General features: G+C 33.9%; 3 pseudogenes; 1 reads left to right on the plus strand and 2 right to left on the minus strand.

Annotated features, from left to right (window-relative positions):
* The first annotated feature begins 11,090 nt into the window (after positions 1-11,090).
* LOC118604878 lies at positions 11,091-11,209 on the plus strand (annotated as a pseudogene).
* Positions 11,210-14,418: 3,209 nt separating this feature from the next.
* On the minus strand, positions 14,419-14,537 carry LOC118606791 (annotated as a pseudogene).
* A 3,192-nt stretch (positions 14,538-17,729) lies between these two features.
* On the minus strand, positions 17,730-17,846 carry LOC118606672 (annotated as a pseudogene).
* Between the last annotated feature and the right edge of the window lie 2,867 nt (positions 17,847-20,713).

Genomic DNA, 20,713 nt, shown 5'->3' on the forward strand with positions numbered 1-20,713 from the left:
CTGTGCCTTAAAAGTTATATTCATCTTTATTGATAAGAATAAAATTTGGAGAGAAGGATGGATTAAAAAAGGTACTATAAGGTTGAGAATTCCAAAGTAAAAAGAATAGTACAGAGAAACCATAAATCCAGAGGATTTTTCAGTTTTATATATATATATATAAAACTTCCCATTTTCTTTAGATGGCTGATAGAATTATATTTTATTCTAAAAGTGCACTATAGTTCACAGTCCTATTGCTGTAATTGTTTAGAGCATATCGCCCATGCCATGCCTATTTATAGTAACTTATCATCAAATTACCAATAAAATCATACTAAACTAAATGCTGGAAAAAACAGCTACTTTATTCAAGATGTTTCACAACATTTACCTACCTAAAGCTACTTCTCCCCACTTCTTTCCTATGCTCCAAATTTGTTCTTTTAAAATCAGTATATTCTGTACAGTGCATTTGTGGGTAAAAGTGCTGTAAGAAATCTTAGAGCGTTTTAAGGACTATTAAAATGTTATGATCGAAGAGATCCATAATCTTAATGAAGGAACCAGTATATACTTCACTGAAAACATGACATTTGGTCTAAAAATTAAAGGAAGTGAATTTGATAAGACATTTTCACTGGATCAATCTTTTACCAAGCCATATGTTTCCTTGTTTCTAGATTCATCTGAGGATTGAACACCCCTCAGCAGAATCCTTGCAACCTCATTCAATATCTAGTTCAATGGCCTGATGAAAATAGTTGCCATAGTTTATTTATAGTTTTAATAATTCGCCCAGGAAATTTTTTTTTTCTTTCTCTATCTTTCAAGTACATTTAGGATTCAGTCCCACGGTACAAATTAAAGTGAGATAGCAAATACAAGTTTATAAACCTTCAGTTTTATCTGTTATCTGCCAAGAATTCTTTATTGCTTGTCTAAGTTTTATTAAACAGAACTTTATCAACAGGAATTCTAATTCTTCTAGAATTCATTAATTAGTCATGTGGTTGAGGAAAACAGTTTTAGGGTCTGTAACAGTATTCAAAAATTTTTTCATTTTATTAAATGGAAATTTATACATTTGGTTTGCTCATTTAATTCTTTGATAATATCTCAGCCTGGCATATACAATGACTGACCTATTTTTAATTAAAAACACACAATTTTAAATTTAGGCCAAATGTATACACTTCTAAATTCTACCTGTCTCAGTGTGTGCCTTTTTTTAATTGGTAGCTTATTTTTAATGGCAGTTTTATATTTACAGAAAAATTGAGCATATACCATTTTTTCTTGTCTCACAGTTTCCCTACACTTAATATTTTGAATGAGTGTAGCCCATTTGTTAAAATTAATTAACCAATATTGATACATTATTGTTAGCTTTAGTCCATAAGTTACAGTAGTGTTCATTCTTGTGGTACAGTTTTATGGGTTTTGCCAAACGCAGAATGTCACATAGCCACCATTATATTACAAAATAGTTTCGATGCCCTAAAAAGCCACTGTGCTCCACCTTTCACCTCTTGTCCCTGCTCCCCAATGTCCTAACAACCACTGGTCTTTCTATCTTTTCCAGAATGTCATATAATTGAACTCATAGAGTGTAAAGCATTTTCGGACTGGCCTTTTTTACTTAAAAATATGCATTTAGGTTTCTACATGGCTTTTCATGGCTTGATTGCTTATTTCTTTTTATTGCTGAATATTAATCCATTTGATGGATGTACTACAGTTTCTCTGTTCATTTATTAAAGGTCATCTTGGTTGCTTTCAATCTGGGGTATTAACACAACTTCTAGAAGTCTTTATATGCAGCATTTTGCATGGTGTATGTTTTCTTTTTTATTAAATTTATTGGAGCAACATTGGTTAATAAAATTATATGGGTTTCAAGTATACAATTCTATAATACATCATCTGAATATTGCATGGTGTGTTCACCACCCAAAGCCACTTCTCCTTCTGTCACCATATATTTGACCCCCTTTACCCTTATTTATCTCCTTCCATCTTCCTTCCTTTCTGGCAATCACTAGAACGTTGTCTGTGTCTATGAGTTTTTGTTGTTTGTTTGTCTTGTCTGTTTGTTGCTTTCAGTTTTATATCCCACCTATGAGTGAAATCATATGTTTCTAGAGTTTCTCTATTTGACTTATTTCACTTAATTTGATATTCTCAAGATTCATCCACGTTGCAAATGGCAGTATTTCATCTTTCCTTTTGGGTGAGTAACATTTCATTGCATATCGGTACAACATTTTCTTATTCAATCATCTTTCAAAAGACACTTCAATTGTTTCCATGTCTTGGCCACCATAAACAACACTGCAATGAACATAAGGGTACATATATCTTTACAGATTAACATTTTCAATGTTTTGAGTAGATACCCAGAAGAGGAATTGCTGGGTCATAGAATAATTCTATTCTTAATTTTTTGAGGCAACTCCATACTGTTTTCTATAGAGGCTGTACCAATTTAAATTCCCACCCATGACCTCAATAAATACCTAGGAATATAATTTCTGGATCATATGATAAAACTATGCTTAGCTTAGTAAGAAACTTCCAGTCATTTTCCAATGTGGCTGCATTATTTTTCCTGTCAGCAATGAAAGAGAGTTATTGTTGCTCTACATCTTTGCTAGCATTTGGTATTGTGTTTTAGAGTTTAGCCATTCTACACAGTCCGTCAGATCCAGATTATCATCATTTGCTGAGTTTAGCCATTCTAACAGGTATAAGTGGTAGCTCATTGCTGTTTTAATTAGCAATTCCTTAAGGATACATTATGGTAAACATATTTTCATATGCTTATTTACCATCAGTATGTATGTATGCATATATATATATATTTATGAGGTGTCTGTTCAGAATTTTGCTATTTTTGTTTTCTTATTATTGAGTTGTCAGAGTTCTTTGTATATTTTAGATATAAATCTTTGATCAAATATGTGTTTTCTTCCAGTCTATAGCTTGTCTTTCACTCCTACCAGTGTATTTTCAGAATAGATGTCTTTAATTTTAATGAAGATCACCTTATCAATTTTGTTCTTATATGATCATGCTTTTATCTTTGTATCTAAAAACTTGTAACTAAACTCCAAGCCACCTAAATTTTCTCCTATGTTGCATGTTTTAAGTTTTATAGTTCGTGTTTTACATTTAGGTCTTTAATTGTGAAATGTATAAGGTCTGTGTTTAGAATTATTTTTTAAATGTGAATGTCCAGTTCTAGCACCATCAGTTGAAAGAACTATATTCTATTCAATGAATTGCCCTTGCTCTTTTGTCAAAGATTACTTGACTATGTATGTGGGTCCATTTCTTACCCCTCTAGCCTGTTTCATTGAGACATCAGTCCATTCTTTCACCAATAAGATTCTGTTAACGATAACTGTAGATTTATGTAAAATCTTGAAGTTGGTTAATGTCAGTTCTCTAATTTTGTTGTTTGTTAATTATGATGACTCTTTTCTGCCTTTTGTTCTTTGATAGAAACTGTTGACTCAGTTAGTTAATATCTACAGAATAATTTATTAAGATTGTAATAGAAACTGTGTTAAATTACTTAGATCAAGTAGGGCAAAACTGACATCGTTTAAAAGGACTCGATATTGTCCTCTCAGAGAACAGGCAATGACTTTCCCATAAAGGAATTGGTGTCATGAAATAAATGCTTGAATCCCGTGGAATTGAATTTCTGACCACCCCCCCTACTCCCTTTGACGCTTCTTAATGCCGTAGTCTCACCATACACATACCCCCTACATCGACACTTGGCTACTAAAATCATTGCCTTATTATTTGCATCTTTTACTCACTTTGATGCAAAATCCAGTTTTTCTTTTTTTTTTTTTAAATTATAGTTAACATACAATATTATATTAGTTTCAGGTGTGCAACATTATGATCCAACATTTATATACCTTATGATGTGATCACCATCTATCACTGGGCAAAGTAATTATAATATTATTGACTACATTTTCTGTGTTGTACATTACATTTCTGTGATTCATTTATTTTATAACCGGAAGTTTGTACTTCTTACTCCCCTTTTTCACCCTTTCTCCCACTCTGGCAACCAAGATATGAAAGCAAACTAAGTGTCCATAGATAAGGTAGATAAATGAATAATGAAGATGTGATATATATATAATAAAAATATTGAATATTAAATATTTATTACATTAAAATATAATAAAATATTACTCAGCAATGAAATGTTCAATAGTAAAAGATAAAACCAAATTCATTGTAGTGATTAGCTCTAAAGGAGGAGTGGAAGGGATTACAACCAGTGAGGGCTAACAGAGAACGTGTTAGATGTTGCTATGAAAAAGTGTATTAATTAACCTGGTAGATGAGTCTATGGATACCCGTTAAAAAAATAAGTGTGTGTGTGTTTCTGTATATTTCAAAATCTTCATGTTATTTTTCAATTGAAATATTAAATTAAGTTGTGCTACATATTATAATAAAAACTGCTTTAGAAGCTCCTAAAACACTGACTCTTCCTAAAATATAGGAAAGTTTGGATTAAATCAGTTGATGTAAAAATATATGTAGCCTATGTGACATATTATCAGTCAAAATGGGTTCCCTGGTGTCTGTTTCTCTCAATCTACCATTTTACAGATGGTTAAATATTTGTCTTTTAGTATCTCTTTTAACATATAAAATCAGAACATGAAAAGCAATAAAGCTATAAAATATTATCATCATAGTATTTCCAAAAATGTAGCCTGTATGACACTTGCGTTATCCAATGTAAACTGACTGATTAGAGATCAGTTAAAGAAAGTTAAACACATGGTTTTCTTTATACCTTCTTAGAGTCTGCAACATACAGATGTGTATCAAGAACATGTAAAAGAGAGTGAGGAATAAGCTCGATTCACAAGATTATTTATCTACTGAGCCTCTTAAAGAGCATCTCACAGAGCAAACGCTCTCAGAACAGATTGAGATACGCACGGTCTGATGAGCTTTAATAATTTGTGCTCTCCAGATTTTGCAAATTGAAATTTCAGACATCTCTTTCACTATTACTGAAAAACTTTTAAAGAAATGTTAATATCTATCAGATTTAAAAGTTCTTTCTCCTTTAACACATATTCTCAATCTAATTTTCCTTGCCAATAAGGTAGTAAATACATTCATTGTTAGCATGCTTATTTTACTCCTAGTCTGTCAAAATGTAAGTGTGATGTTAAAGAAGATACATTACATTTTCATTACTAGCTAGCAATTTTAGTGATGGCTTGTTCTCCAGGAACAAAGAATGGTCAACCAGCTATCCTATTAGAAAAGAGATTTTTTTTTTTTTTTAGCATTTTCTCCCTATATAAAATAGCTGCTGTAGTCAAAACCTTCTATCAGCTATAAATTCATAAAGAAGATTATCTGGCATGTGGATCAAGGCTGCTTTTATTCTGGTAGATATTTTATTAACACATCTACATTCTCTCACATCCTGTGACTGTCCAGCAGCCTGAATATACACAAATTCCTGTGCACGCACACTCCAACACAACAGCCTCTTTTTGCACTCACGACACTATGACAATATGGTTTGTCATATTTCTGTTTATTTGTGTTCATTCGACTGGCAATGTAAAAAACTTTGTATTGTTGGTATCATTTTGGAAAGTCTGATACCCACATAAGTTACTGCTATAAATATTAAAGAGCAGTGAACACTGGACACACACAATTAACAATTCAAAACAGAAATTTTTGAGCTATCTTTTTGCTTTTATAATGTGAAACAGAGTACAAATGAAATCTTAGCTGTTTGCTCTGAGAGATTTAAATATACTCTCTGATCCTCAGTATTTCCTAAATTCTTTACTCAGTAACAGTAAATACCTAACTGTGCAAATTCTAAATTGCTCTTTGGCACATTGCCAGGTTGACTGTAAGGGCTCATTTTGATGGAACAACATGTTCTGAACTGGTTCTGTGAAGCCTCTAATTGACTTTGCTATAAATTATGTCTCCTCTAATTTGAATCTTAATCAAATAGAATATGTTAAATTGAGTTTGAATACAATTAAGCTGAATTTAGATGTAATGGATTCCAAGACTGTTGATTTAAATATTGACTAATTCTGAAGATGGCCATCAATTGATTTACAATTTAGTATATTCAGATTTTGTTGAACCTAAATGTTTATATATGTTTCAATTCTTCCATTTTCACATATTATCCTCCACAATAAAATAAGAAAAAAAATACCAAATATTCACAAATAACATGGAATGTCTAACTAATATTCTTAAATATCATTAGAGCCACATCAATTTCTGAAACAATATTGCAGAATAGAATAATGAGTGGAATTTTAGATGATGGATATTAATATGCTGTCATTTTTGAGGCATGCAGTAAATAGTTACCAAGTGAATGGAAATCTACAAGCCTAATCCTGGATACTTTGTTTACCTTAAGAAGAGTTTGGAAACTATGGGAAATAGAGACAGTTGAACATTGTTTTTTTCTCCTCCACTTCCAACTCTAAGGTACTTGCTTCTCTTGAGTCAGAAAACTGTGAAACCTGCCAGGTATTGGTAATAAGTGAGGCAGACATCTCTGTGGAGAATTTGAAGAGGGGACGTATGAATGGATAAATAAAATGTAGTCTATCCATGCAATAGAATATTATTGTTCAGTGGCATGCTACAACATGGATAAACCTTGGCAACACTATGCCAAGTAAAAGAAGTCAGTCTCAAAAGACTATCTGTATGTTGTATGATTCTACTTACAAGAACTCACCAGAATAAGCAAATCCATAGAAACAGTAAGTGAATTAGTAGTTGCCTAAGGTGAGGGCAGAAGAATGGAGGGTTTGTGATGATGGCTAAGAAATGTGGGTATTTCTTTTGGGGGTAATGTGAAATTCTAAAATTGGTTGTAGTGATCTTACATAACTATGTAAATGTACTGAAAGCCATTGAAGTTTACATTTTAGATAGGTGAATTATATGGTATGTGAATTACATCTCAATAAAGCTGTTAAAAATAATGTTAAGGTCAAGTGTACAATTTCAGATCTTAGATTGAAAAAGTAAGTTTTTTATTTTATGTCACAATCCAGTTTAAATCTAATATAAAACTTAATGAAGAAAGAATTCTAAAAAATAGGTAAATAGCTGATGTCACTTATGATAATGTGTGAAAATTTTATAAACAGATATAAGCAAGTAAAATCTAGATATATATGAAAACAGTAACAATTTTTAACAAAGCAGAGAATTTAAGGAGGGGGAGGATCAGAAATTCTTTAACCTAATTCGTGGCATCATAAAATTAATGGAACAAATGATTACCACGATCAGGTTAATTAATATATCCATCATATCATTAAAGATGTTTTTTAAAAAATTTTCTTTATGGTGAGGATACTTAAGGTTTATTCTCTTAGCAAATTTCGAGTATACAGCACAGTATTATCACCTACAGTCACCAGGCTGTGCATTAGATCTCCAGAACTTATTCATCTTATAATTGAAGGATTGATTGTACACTTGGACCAGCATCTCCCCATCCCCCCATCTCCCAGTGCCTAGTAGACTTTGGTCATTGCTTTAAATACATACATTGTAAAATTTAAATAGAAACAATTTTATTTGTCAACTATATATCAATAAACCTAAAACATTTTAAATAACTATATGTACAAAGTATGTCCAAAGACTTGTACATGAATATTCATAGCACCTTTATTTATACCAACCCCAAACCAGAAACAATATAAATGTTTCTTAGTAAGTCAGCAGATAAAAAACAAACATGATGGTAAAGATCCTTACATTGGAGTACACTGCTAATAAAAAGTATACTATTTATACACTCAGAAAAATGGGTGAGTATCATAAGCAGTATGCCGAATGAAAGAAGTCAGACTCAAAAGGCAAAATTAATTTTTAGTGACAGTTGTCATACTAATAATTCACCAGAGATGGGTATGCTTGCCGAGGTTGATTGACTTCACCAAGGGGACTTTTTGGGAACATAAAAATTTAGTGTATATTGATTGATTATGCAAGTGTATATATTTGGCCAAATCCATCAAATTTTTCACTCAAAAAGTGTCCTTTATTGTATAATTTATATCTCAGTACAAAGAGAACCTAAAAAATAGTAACCTGCTTCCCATTTACTACTTACAACTTCCTATATCCTGTAATCTGCCTTATTTTTCTAATAGTTCTAATCATCATGTGACAGATATATTTTATTTATTAACTTATAATGTCTCCACCTCTATAATGTAAGCACCTCAAAGGCAGAGATTTTTGTTTGAATTAAACATCAAAGAGTTCTATCATCAAGATTGGCCTGGCATTTCTAAATACTTTTAAAATATTTGTTTAAGGAATATTTTCTTTTTCTTCCTTTAATTTTATTTTCTAAAAGGATGGTAGCTGAGTAGATATTTTAGAATATTAACATGACAGTAATAACAACATCTATTCTTAATATTCATAAAAATATAACACAAAACTTTACATGTAAAAGAATACTTAGTTGAAACTAAACTATCTTGATATTTCCTTTTTTTGTGGAATCTTTAATCTAAAGTCAATTTCACAGTTCAGTCAAAGTTAGCCTTAAGAAATGATAACAAGTTAGTTGATATAAGAACTTCTATGAATATTATTTTTTGGCTGACTGTATTTCACTTTATCAACTCAACCATCTATGTTCCTCTTTTGATCAGATTTCCACTATGTATACAGAAAGAAATTTCACTCTGATAGAAATAGAAATAGAAAAGACCTGTCAGTGAGGCTTGAGGACAAATTTGTGACTTTCATTTCCAGAAACTCAAGAGGCACGAGAACCACAAAAAATAAATACTTTCCTTCAAATTTCCTTTACTAACGGGTGGGAGAACTTACGACACCCACTGAAACAGAATTGTTGAATCACGTAGCAAGATGACTCTACAGGTCATCTCACTAAAATTCCATTAAAACACTTTTGTTAATTTCTGGAGTATTGTGAGTCCTGCAAAATCTGCTACCTACGATGGACATTCTAATACAAAAGACCATTGCCCAAACCATTGTACTGATTCATTAGCTTCCAATTACTTATGAAATAAATGGATTGTCAAGTAGAACTGAAGACCTTGGCATTAATTAATAAAAACAAACCAAACTGTATTTTGGTTTTCTGTATTACAGCAGGAGTTGACTTTTGAGAGTCTGGAGTACCTTAATAGAGGACAACTTGTTATAATGAAAGAAAAGCCACTCTCACTAGGGTTATGTGCTTGTTTGAGGGATAATTTGTTATTTTTTCTCATGCTGAGGAGAGTGGCCTGCCCAGAGATCAATCAAATGAATGTCTTAGGGAAAATTAATATACTATAGGCATTAGATCCATTATACTTAAAGATAAAAAGGAGCTATTTCTAAAGTGTTTTCAAAATGTGACTTTAATACTTAGAAAAGAAGAAAAATTGAACTGGTGAGGGTCAGTCAAATCTCTCTCCTTAAAATTGTTTCCTCCTAAACGCCCAGGGCAGAACAATTTTGAGGGGAATCAGCAGGACAGTCAGGGATCCCCATAAGCCCCAGGAGGAGCCCTGCCTCCACTGTAAGATGCGAGCATCTGATTTGGACTGTCCGACTGTGTCAAAAGTCAACTCCTCCTAAAATACAGCAAACCCAAATACAGTTTTGTTTTGTTTTTATTAATCAAAGCCTCGGTCTTCAGTTCTACTCGACAATCCATTTATTTTATAAGTAGTTGGAAACTAACGACTCAGTACAATGCTTTGGGCAATGGTCCTCTGCACGAGAATATCACCACTGTAATAGTGGGTGCAATTCTGTTATAGAAAGAGACTGCTGGGGAGACCAGTAGGACCCCTATGTGAGAGTTACGATGCATTTCTCCTGTAGAGAAAGAAACCACATTATCCTCAGTCTTTGATGAGTTTCCTATGTTGAATTGCATACTGTGAAAGACATTAGTCAAAACAACTCTGAATTTTGAAATCTGTTTTGCTTCATTTAATATACATTTTATTTGCCACTGGATTCCATATCTATTCATTTCCCCTTATCTCATTCTTAGTATTTTATTTTTGCTTTCACTCTTTTAGTATGTATTATTACTTATTAAATACTAGTCTTCCAAATTCTCATAGCTCTACTTTACATTGGAATGTTTATAGCTCATTTTCATCCAATTTTCTTAATTGCTCCTGTTTCTCTGAATTCTCTAATTGAATTAGACCAAATTCTTCATCTTTCCAACTCCAGTATAAAAAGAACTCCACTGATAACTTTCTTCACAAGCCACAGTACAAGATACCCGGCCTTCTGAGATTTACCCATCTTGTTGAAAAAGACACATTTTGTTGAAAATACACATTTTGTTGAAAAATAATTACTAGGCCTCCTTCTCTCCCTCATCTTCATGATCGGCACCATTATCCATCCATCTGCTTCCACCAACTTACTCCTTCTTCCCAAATAATTCCCATACTTCTCTCTTCTTTCACAGATTTAGTGTAAGCTTTCATCTTTTCTCATTTGGACATAACATTTCTCTTCTTCCATCTTCAACTCTTTATAATCTTTCAATCTGACCTGAGAATGATATTTGTAATAGCCTGGTCTTATTTCATTATTCTCTTGTTTAAAAATATTAAATGAATCTTTGTATTTAGAAGAAATATCTCAACTTCTATGTAACATCCATACTTTAAAATTGGATACTTGCCCAGTTCCTGCCTTAATTACTCCTTACATATAATTTCCAATGCACATCGTTTAAATATCAGGAAATAAATTGGCTCTCTCAGGCCTTCGTGCTGACCCTCTTCTCTCTGCTTGGAGTACTGTACCCTTCTCTTCACACTACTGCTTATCCTTTAAATCCCACCTAAAATAATTCCTCTGTGAGATCTTTCTCTTTAGGCTCCATGAAGAGTTACATACATACTTTCTCATCTAAGTTGCCTCTCCATGCTGTACGGAAATGCAGTCGTTCCTAAACACAAATTAAATTTGAGTAAACTACAATTTTTAAAAATGATATTGGAAAACATTTTGTTTTAAAAAGAACAATTTCTGTCTATGACCATGTCACCTTGAACAAGCCCGATCCCATTTGATCTCGGAAGCTAAGAAGGGTTGGGTCTGGTTAGTACTTGGATCGGAGACTACTTAGGAAGACCAGGTGCTATAGGTAAAAAAATTAAAAAATAAGTGATTGTAAGCTGACAAGGTCCTTGCAATCTGTGAGGTCAACCAAAGGTTGCCTTCCAAAAACAAAAAAAAAAAACAAAAAACAAACAAACAAACAAACAAAAAAGAACAGTTTCCTATTAGGAATATCCTGCAGGAATATCCCATTAGGAATATACATGTTTAGGACAGTCCTTAAGGACCTTGAGATTTGCAATCCTTTTTTTTTTTTTTTTTAATAGTTTTCTAGTTATCTGATTACCAGATTTATCTGTCTCAAAATATAGACAAAATGTTAACAAGTTTGTGTTGCTATTTTAGAACGTGTTTAATGTAATAATACTTACTGTTGGGTTAAAATAAGTCTAAGAGCTGGATGGAATTCCCAGGGCACTGCTTGTGTTTTAATTAGTAGCTGATATTTTAATTATCTACACCTCTTAAATAAAAGTTCCTGCATAAGAATCATATGGATACTTTGAATGAGCTATTTATCCATATATTTCAAATGCACATTTGTTAGTTATAGATAGTTTCAAAGATCTGGATAGCCTTCAATGGACATAAAGGAGACACGATTTTCAGAGGGATGGTTCTAAAAGCTGTTAAGGAGAAGCCGAGGAAGGCCAAGAAAGGACTCTCTTACACTTAATGTGATGGTAGATCCCCAAAATAGTTTAATCTGAGATGGTTCACTCATTTTCTAGGTCTATGATAGCACAGGAATCTGCAGGACAGCTCTTCTATTTCTCTACTGTCCCTCCCTCCCAACACACACTGATGTGCGTATCTAAAGAACTTTTTATTAAAAAGTATATTACTATTTGCATTACTAGTTGAATATAATGAAAAACACAGAACTATTAATCAAGACCCTTGAATTCTAGTTCCTGGTCTGCTATTTACCAGTTCTGTGACTTTGGCCAGGTTAATTACAGTTAATGTTCTCTGTTTTCTTAATCTCCCAAGTGAAGAGGATGAAGTTCGCTCTTTTTCTACAGAATCATTGTGAGAAACAAATACTAGAATGTCTCCAGATGACTTGGTAAATGACAAGAGGGCTGCACCAATGTAAGACTTACTATTGTTAATGTGCCTGGTTAGTTCTCATCATCCTCCCCTGCCCTCTCCCTCCTCCTATGTTCCCTCTGTGAGATTAAAGACATCACTCTCCTTCCATGACCTGCAGGCTGTTACTCCCCCTTCTCCTTCTCCCCTCCATCAATTCACCCATCACTCCTTTCGATGAGGCCCACACAGTACCTATCAAGTCGTTTCCTTCCCAATTCTTTCCACTCTCCAGCCAAAGCTTTTCCAGGCCTCATTATTTCCCTGACAGGCTGCTGGAAGATCTTCCTGGTGGTGAGTCTTCTTCATCCAATTCTTTTCTACAAATCTATATTTATATCAGACAACATACAAACTGCTCTGGCTGGCATTCAAAGCCCATCCCAGTTTTACCATTTCCAGCCATTTGTATTGCATTTGTGTTGATGGGCAGTTCCAATAACCAATCTCCCCACTTTTCAACAAACATCCACCTTTTCTGCATTAACTCAGATTATTCAGTCTTCTTGGCATGCCTTTCATTTCTTAAGCCCTATTTCAAATCCCTCCTCCAAGTTTTCTCCAAGTTCTTTAATTATAACAGAACTTGCCTTTCCTCTTTCTTCCAGTATTCTCTGTGTTCATTATCTATTGATGTATAAAACATAAATCCAAGAATTAGCAGCTTAAAATAGCAAATGTGTATTATCTCACACAGTTTCCGATGGCCAAGGATTAAAGGACAACATTAGGTGTCTACTTCTAGCTCAAGATCTCTTCTGAAGTTACAGTCAAGAATTTGGCCAGGGCACAATCGCCTCAAGACTTAACTGGGGCTGAAGATACCGCTTCCAGTTTAACTCACATGGCTGTTGGCATGAGGCTTCCATGCTTCCTTACATGGGTCCTTCCTGAGGGACACAGATTTCCCCAGACTCAGTGATCCAAGAGGAAGTAATCCGGTGGGAAGACACAACAAGCACTTAAGATGACAGCCATAGTCTTTTTATCACCTAATCTCAGAAGTGAGAAACCATCACTGTTTCCATAGGTATTAGTCACACAGACCAATTTTAGTGTGATGTAGAAGGACATGAATACCAGGAGGTACTGATCTTTGAGATGTTGGAGGCAGGGTACCACATTCTCTTAGCACATTGTTCTGTGCTCACGACAGCACCCTTTATTATAGCACTCATCTCCCTTCTCCTCTGGACACCAAACACTTTTCTTCATTGCACGCTTACATCATCTGGAAAACTTATTTATGCAGAAATGGTGCCCATTAAATGTTATTTTACATGAGTTCATGTCCACTACGTTTAAGGTTCTGAATTATTTATAGCTTTTTGTTAAGAAACTTGAGATCTTGAGTTTGATTTTCTCTGAGGGCTAGTGAGTCATATGCTGAAACCGTATATATTACTTGTACCCTAAACTTGGAAACCCATATTCCAAACATATGTCAATGTTAACAAGATAGGATGTGAAAGATATTTGGATGGCATTAAAGTCATTATATCATCATAACTAAATTTAGTTAAGAATACGTGCTCTATCAATCTACTGATAGTGGTTAAATATGCATAGTTGTTTTTATAGAGAGAATGTGGTGCATGGCTAATTTCAGTTTCAAAGGACTTGTATTCCAAGATAAACTCCCTTTTGACTTTAAAAAGTTTGCATGTTACTTTCTACCTCATTACCATGAAACAAGTTTACCCTAACTTTAAGATAGACATAAGAGTTTCTCCTGAAACTGAAATAGCTAAGGAAGATTATAACGGACAATGTTTGTAGAAGTGCAGTGAGAAAATTAAATATTTATTCAAGATGATACTAAGCAATATTAAATAATTATATATTCATCACTTTAGATATTTTAAAATAAGTTGAGAGAGGGCTGCTTCTCCATCTTTTTTCTCCATACTTCCATTTTTCATCAATAGCTCCAAAAACTGACTCTTTGATATCCTGTTTTAAAGGTATCAGCTCTTCCATCTAAGACTTAGATCCTATTTGGAAACTAGAAATTAGGAGAATTGAAGAAAGGCCAATTTCATGGGAGTTAATAGCTGCTTCTTCCTTCATTCCAGGAAATTTTTCTACATGATAGGTGAGTTCAAGATAATTTTATACATATTTTTTATTATTTATTTATATTTATGCCTACGGCACCTGGTCTTCCTAGGTGGTCTCCTATCTAAGTACTAACCAGGCCTGACCCTTCCTAGCTTCCAAGATCAGATAGGATTGGGTGTGTTCAGGGTGGCATGGCTGTAGACCATGGACCGTAGCTCCACTGGGGCACAAACCCAGGATCTTCTGTGTGTAAAGCAGACATGCTAACCACTACACTAAGAAACCATGTCCAGGATAAATTTTAAAATATAATTCCAAGTCCTCTAATGACTAATTAGATCAGAATTCCTTGAAGGAGGACCTTAGTATCATCATTTTTCAAAGATCTACAGTGGATTCTAATATGCATCTGTCACTGAGAATTACTAGGGGATAAAATACAGAATGGCAAAGGACATCCAGAAAGAAAGCCGAAAAACAAAAATGTTTTTTATTTTGTGCTCAGCAAGTCACAGAATTAGAATTTTCCTAAACTCTAAAAGCATACCTAGATTGTTAATATGTAAATGAAATGTTCTCTTTTTGAATAGTAAATCCAGAGCCATAATATTCTTGTGGTGGTGCTTTTGACATTCGTGGTTTTCATATTTAAATTATATGTAATTACAAACATTGGATTTATTTTCTCTTTAAAATTATTTTTCATTAAGAGAAGGCCATACCTATTTCTCTGGAACTAATTAGCAAAACAAAGAGCAAATCTTGGACTAAATTTCACATATCCAGATTAAGAGCTTCTTTTTTTTCCCCCTCATTTCATTGCAGTAGTCAGTAATACAACTGATAATATATATATTTGTAATATAACACTCTTTGTATGTGTGCGTGTCCACACTCATGCATGTGCTTCATTCATGTGTGCAAGGGGGGGAGAGAAACCAGGTATTCCTACAGATGCTTGTATTGTCAACCAAGAAAATACGCAGAATCCATTGAAGTCCTTATAATTAATCACTTTAGGAAATTGTTCTCAGACTTAGCTAACTCCTCAAAGGCCTCTCTTAGCTTTCCAGCAGCCACTTTTGACATCATGTCTCTGAATACTCAGGTTTATTTTGTATCTGTTAAAGGATGCAAAGGGAAGGTTATCTGTAATCTTGTTTAAGGAAGACTCTATTTTTAGTACGTGTGAAGAGATGCTTCTAATTATTAAAAAATAATCCAGAGGAAACCTGATTTTTTTTTTTTTGCTTCTTATCTACTATCAATTACTGTAATATATAATTCATAGTAAACTAGAAATAAAATAAACCAAAAAAGGATACTTTAAAGTTCAGTATAATTTGAGAAAACATGACCTTCTAGAGAGGATGAACTTAATATCAAATGCCAAGTCTTTGACTCCATATAAATTTCTCTTCATTAAAATGTTAAAGCATAGCGCATCATAAGATGAAAGCCAAGGTTCTCTTCATTACCAATACCCTCCTGTTGAGTACTTGGAAACACATTTTCATCGATGCGTTTGATCTTTTTCAGGTTAAATCATTCTCTAAGTGGACTAGATGAAAAATGAATTATATTAAAATTAATGCTTTTCCTCATTTTCAAGTATGAACTATGATAACTTCTACTCTAAAATGATATTCTCAGACAATAACCTTCTGTTTTAAGCTCTCTCTTGCTATATAGACTTCACTGAATTAAAATTGAGACCAAGGTTTGCGGTAATCTCAGTCTGGCCTTATAACTTAGGAGAAATAGCTAAGGTATATTACGTATTTTTGAGTAAGTTTCGTGGGCAAGTGTGCATAGTTTTTATTATATTTTGCTTTCTGTTTTACTGTGAGTAAAGACTTTTTAAAATGTCTTTTATAAGCAGAAAGAATGTGTGACTTCATTAAATATGTGCTGTGTGCAGTGTGGCTGTGGGAACGCTGTGCTAGGAGTCTGAGAATGGGGGGAGCATCTCTTCCCACAACAGTGAGTGCCTCATCCTCGGGATCCACACCTAGAACAGTAGGCGGTGCTCAGATCTGAGAATTTGGGATCTAGACACTGGATGGTTATGTCTTTCATTCTCTTCCAACTGTAAAATTACACTGAAGTTATACAACACTATGTATTAAATCCCAGCCCGTATTCAGTTACGGTTCGGAGAGAAACTCTGATTATGCCACTGTGTTGACATAAAGTGATCGTTGGCCCAAATTAACATACTATTTAAAAATATTTTGATATTGCTTGGAAAATAAAACCTACAATACAGACACCTCTGAAACAAAAACGCTTTGATCTTATGATTTTCAAACTCATGCTATCGACTATTGGCAGAGAAATGTTGACTGACATATACTAAAACATTTAAAATAATTCTGTTTCAGATAGCTGTAGGCTTTGTTCGACTGACTCAGAAAGGAAAAAATGTGATGATAAATAAAATTTTGGTTGTTCCTTTATTTTATTCTATTTGCAACAGCACATTTCAGAGATACATATTTATTACATTTAGTTCCAGCAAAAAATCAGTGGTAATTAATGGGTTTGTATAAATGGGAGAAACTCATTTTTACTATTGTTGCAGTCTCATATTCTATAGAGAGGATTGAAGTTCGCGTAATGCCCAAAGAAGTGTTGCAAAAACAATAATGATATAGAAGTTTCCAAATTCTACTAACATGTTATTAATTGGCTCATAAGAATTCATTGGCAGATGATTGAAAATATTCTAGCAAATTGAAGGACAAAGCAATGTTTATAAAATTATTGGAAGAATCATAGAAAGAGATTAAAGGCTGGATTTCCAGAAAGGATTCCTAGAACAATCCTGGGGATTGAGCTACTCAGAGAATGGCACACTATGAAAGCTAGACTCTGAGGAAGCTGCTGTTATATTCGTCGGCTCCAGATTACAACACTTTAGCTGAGAATCCCACGGTAAATTTGCAGCCACCAGAACTACTGGCATCCACTAAATCAGAAAAACTACTGTGCTACACACTAGGTTATCATGTCTACTTCAAGGGCTTTGCAAGGGTGTTAGATCAACAGAAATTAAAATAAGTATTGATATCTTTGCAATGCATTTTGGGAAATGTAGTTTTTAGTTTTATAGCCTCTAACACATACGGACTTCCTAGAAAGATATTGGAGTCCATGTACAGTGAGCCAGTCCACCACATATGCTTCACTAAAATTTATCTATCTATCTATCTATCTATCTATCTATCTATCTATCTATCTATCTATCTATCTAGATATGTATGTATGTATGTATGTATGTATGTATGTATGTATTTATTTATTTATTATTGTTTTAGGCAAGGCAATCCTTAGTTGACTTCACAGATTGCAAAGACCTTGTCAGTTTACAATCCCTTATTTTTTATTTTTTACACCTATAGCACCTGGTCTTCCAATGGTCTCCCATCCAAGTACTAACCAGGCCCAACCCTGCTTAACTTCTGAGATCAGATGGGATTGGGGTTGTTCAGGGTGGCATGGCCATAGACTGCTTCACTGAAATTTAAATCTGTTATTAATATCATGTACTTAAAAGCATACAAGGTGATCATGAAACATTCAAATGCAATTTGGAAAAAAAGGCATAATTTTATTTTTAATTTAATAGTTTTTTTGGTTATATCATAACTCTATTATGAGAATAAATAATTCTAATACTTTTAAAACAAACAATCATCAATGTCTATTGTGCAAATGTATAAATATTAATTTACGTTACCACTAATGTGATAACACAAATGTACTGACAAAATTGTGGGCAAATTTTCTTACAAACATGTTTTTCTTTTTTTAGATAGCCATGAACTCTTTTTAAAAAGTGTAAGCTAAAATATATGATTATTGTTTATACAAATGGAGATCTTTAAATTTATTATTATTATTGCAACTAAACTAAAATTTGGCAATAATTTTAAGACGATATTTCTCAGCAGGAGCTCAAATAATAGTTATGTTGTCATAACTTCTAAGTGAGTGTGCATTTTTTTACACAAATAATTCAGTGTCTCATCTCATAAATCTAAGATTATCAGAACTTTCTCAAAGCAGAATGTCACTTTAGAATGTAAAAATCTATTTGGATGGTCACTAAGGAAAAATTAAATGATCAAATGACATAGCTTGCTGGAACTATATGCAAAATCATCTACAGTTAGAGTTTCTGTGATGAAAGAGAAAATCAACATATCTATAATTTTGAACAATCCTTGGTAGATGGGTAGAATAGTCTGTTTAGCCTGATATTTTCTTTGTCACGTTTTTAAACATCTAAGTAACATAACAAAAGAGATCTTGCATATCTGATTACATTACCAAAATAAAGACTCGGATCAAAACGTTTACAAGTTTCAAACAGATTTTCAGGATTTTTTGCATGGCTAACTGTAGCTAGCTTAACAGCATCATGTGTAAAAAGGATTTAGCAGTTACGTGTGACCTCAAGTGAAATGTAAGTCAACAGTATGATGAGTGTGACCGAAATACCAAAGCAACACTGACTGAATCAATGCAAGCACAGTATTCAAAATAAAAGATATGGTGCCTCTTCTTTACATTGCATGATTCTGTCAACGTTTGGAGAAATAATAGGACTGTAAGTTTTGGGCACCACAAATTAAAAATGATATTAATAAACTATAGTTTAGACCAAAGAAAGGACCTAGGTAGTATATGGTCTTCAAACCATACCATACCTATATTGATTTAACAAAGAGTAACAGACCAGATGCTGAATATAATAGGTCAGATTAAGAGAAATTTAAACACTCAATCAATATTGAGTAACTTCTCAAAATTAGAACTTCCTTGGAAACTGAAGCTTATTAAGTAATGAAATGCTGATCATTAAATTCACAAATACGCAGATACCTTTAGAGTTATTACATAAGGAGAAAGTTAGGATAATTTTTAAAATAGCTTCCTGAGATTCTGAGATTCCAGCTCTGATCACCCACATCACGACTCATTTGCTCGGTACGAGACAGATAAAATAGTTACCACATTTGCATCATCTTTACCAATACAAGCCTGCGCTAGGCAGGTTACCAGTAACATTCACCTCCAGCCAACCACAGATTAAAAATAATACTCTTTCCATTATTGTAACATTTTTTTTTGTCCTGGATTTGATGATTGTACTGTGGTTATGTCAGCACCAGGGGTAACTGACCACAGGGTATCCTAAACAATTTTTATTACTTTTGCAACTCAACTGTAAGTCCAAAATTAATTCAAAATGAAAATTAAAAATATAGTAAATTTTCTCCCAGGAAAGTAACTTTTACATACACAGTTAGTTTGATTTATAACGTCTAACATTATCTTGTTTTCATCCTTGTCTATATATCTATCTACGTTATATGTCATGTGCACAGATTATTACTATAACACCATTTTCTCCATTGTTTTATATAACCATAGTAATTCCTAGACTGTAGGCCAAAAATACTTTGAAACAAATAGGAAATTCGATTGATTTCCAGGATTTTTATGTTCTTAACAGAACTTCCTAATCAAGTACCTACACCTGAGTCCATACCCCAATCCGATCCCTCCCCAGAAAGAGGTATGGGTGGGCTTGGGAGAGCGAGGAGTTAAGGGGACAAAATGCCAACACTACTACCTGCAACCCCATTCCAGCTGTCATTTTGTTGTTGTTGTTGTTCCCTGAGAAAATATTCAGCGTAGGAGTTTTGCATAAATGGGAGGGATTTGTTGGAGAGTGTTTTGGAGAGCAAAGCTTTGAGAGGTGAAGGACACGGGACTTGTACCCAGAGGTAGAAGTGATACAATTGTCTCAGAAGCTGTGGGGCTGGGATGACCTTCAAAATCGAGATGAATTGGGCCTTATTATCTCATATTGATCGGTCATTGGAGATGCATGCACCTAAGGGAGGTGCGGAAGCCTTGGAACCATTCAGCTGAATGCCTCATCACAGGGACCATAGCTGGGAGACAAAGTCAGCGGGGCGCTCTCAGTCACAAACCACAGCATATACTGTAGGTCATCTCCTGCACGGCCTGGACCGAATGCTTCATGTAATATGTTTTGCACAGCTCCTCAAAGATTCTGATTGTTCTCTTTTCATGGACAAATGTGCAAGAAAAAGGTTAGGGTGAAAACTTCGGCCCCACCACAGCAAGGCTTCCAGGACGCAAATGGCTACACATCATCTTTCTCCTCTACTAGCCTCTCTGGCTTTTCCTCACACTCTGTTAACCCCTCTTTGGGTCTTGGTGACTTACTCTGTGAAAGCTGAGCCCTTGACACCATGGCTGCTACAGTTGTCCTTTTATTGTCAAAATTGGACAAAGGAGAAACAGCCTCACCTGTGGGTCACGTGGGTGTGAAATGCAT

The sequence above is a fragment of the Rousettus aegyptiacus genome, unplaced genomic scaffold (genome assembly GCF_014176215.1).
Source record: "Rousettus aegyptiacus isolate mRouAeg1 unplaced genomic scaffold, mRouAeg1.p scaffold_m13_p_1, whole genome shotgun sequence".
NCBI classification, from domain to species: domain Eukaryota; kingdom Metazoa; phylum Chordata; class Mammalia; order Chiroptera; family Pteropodidae; genus Rousettus; species Rousettus aegyptiacus.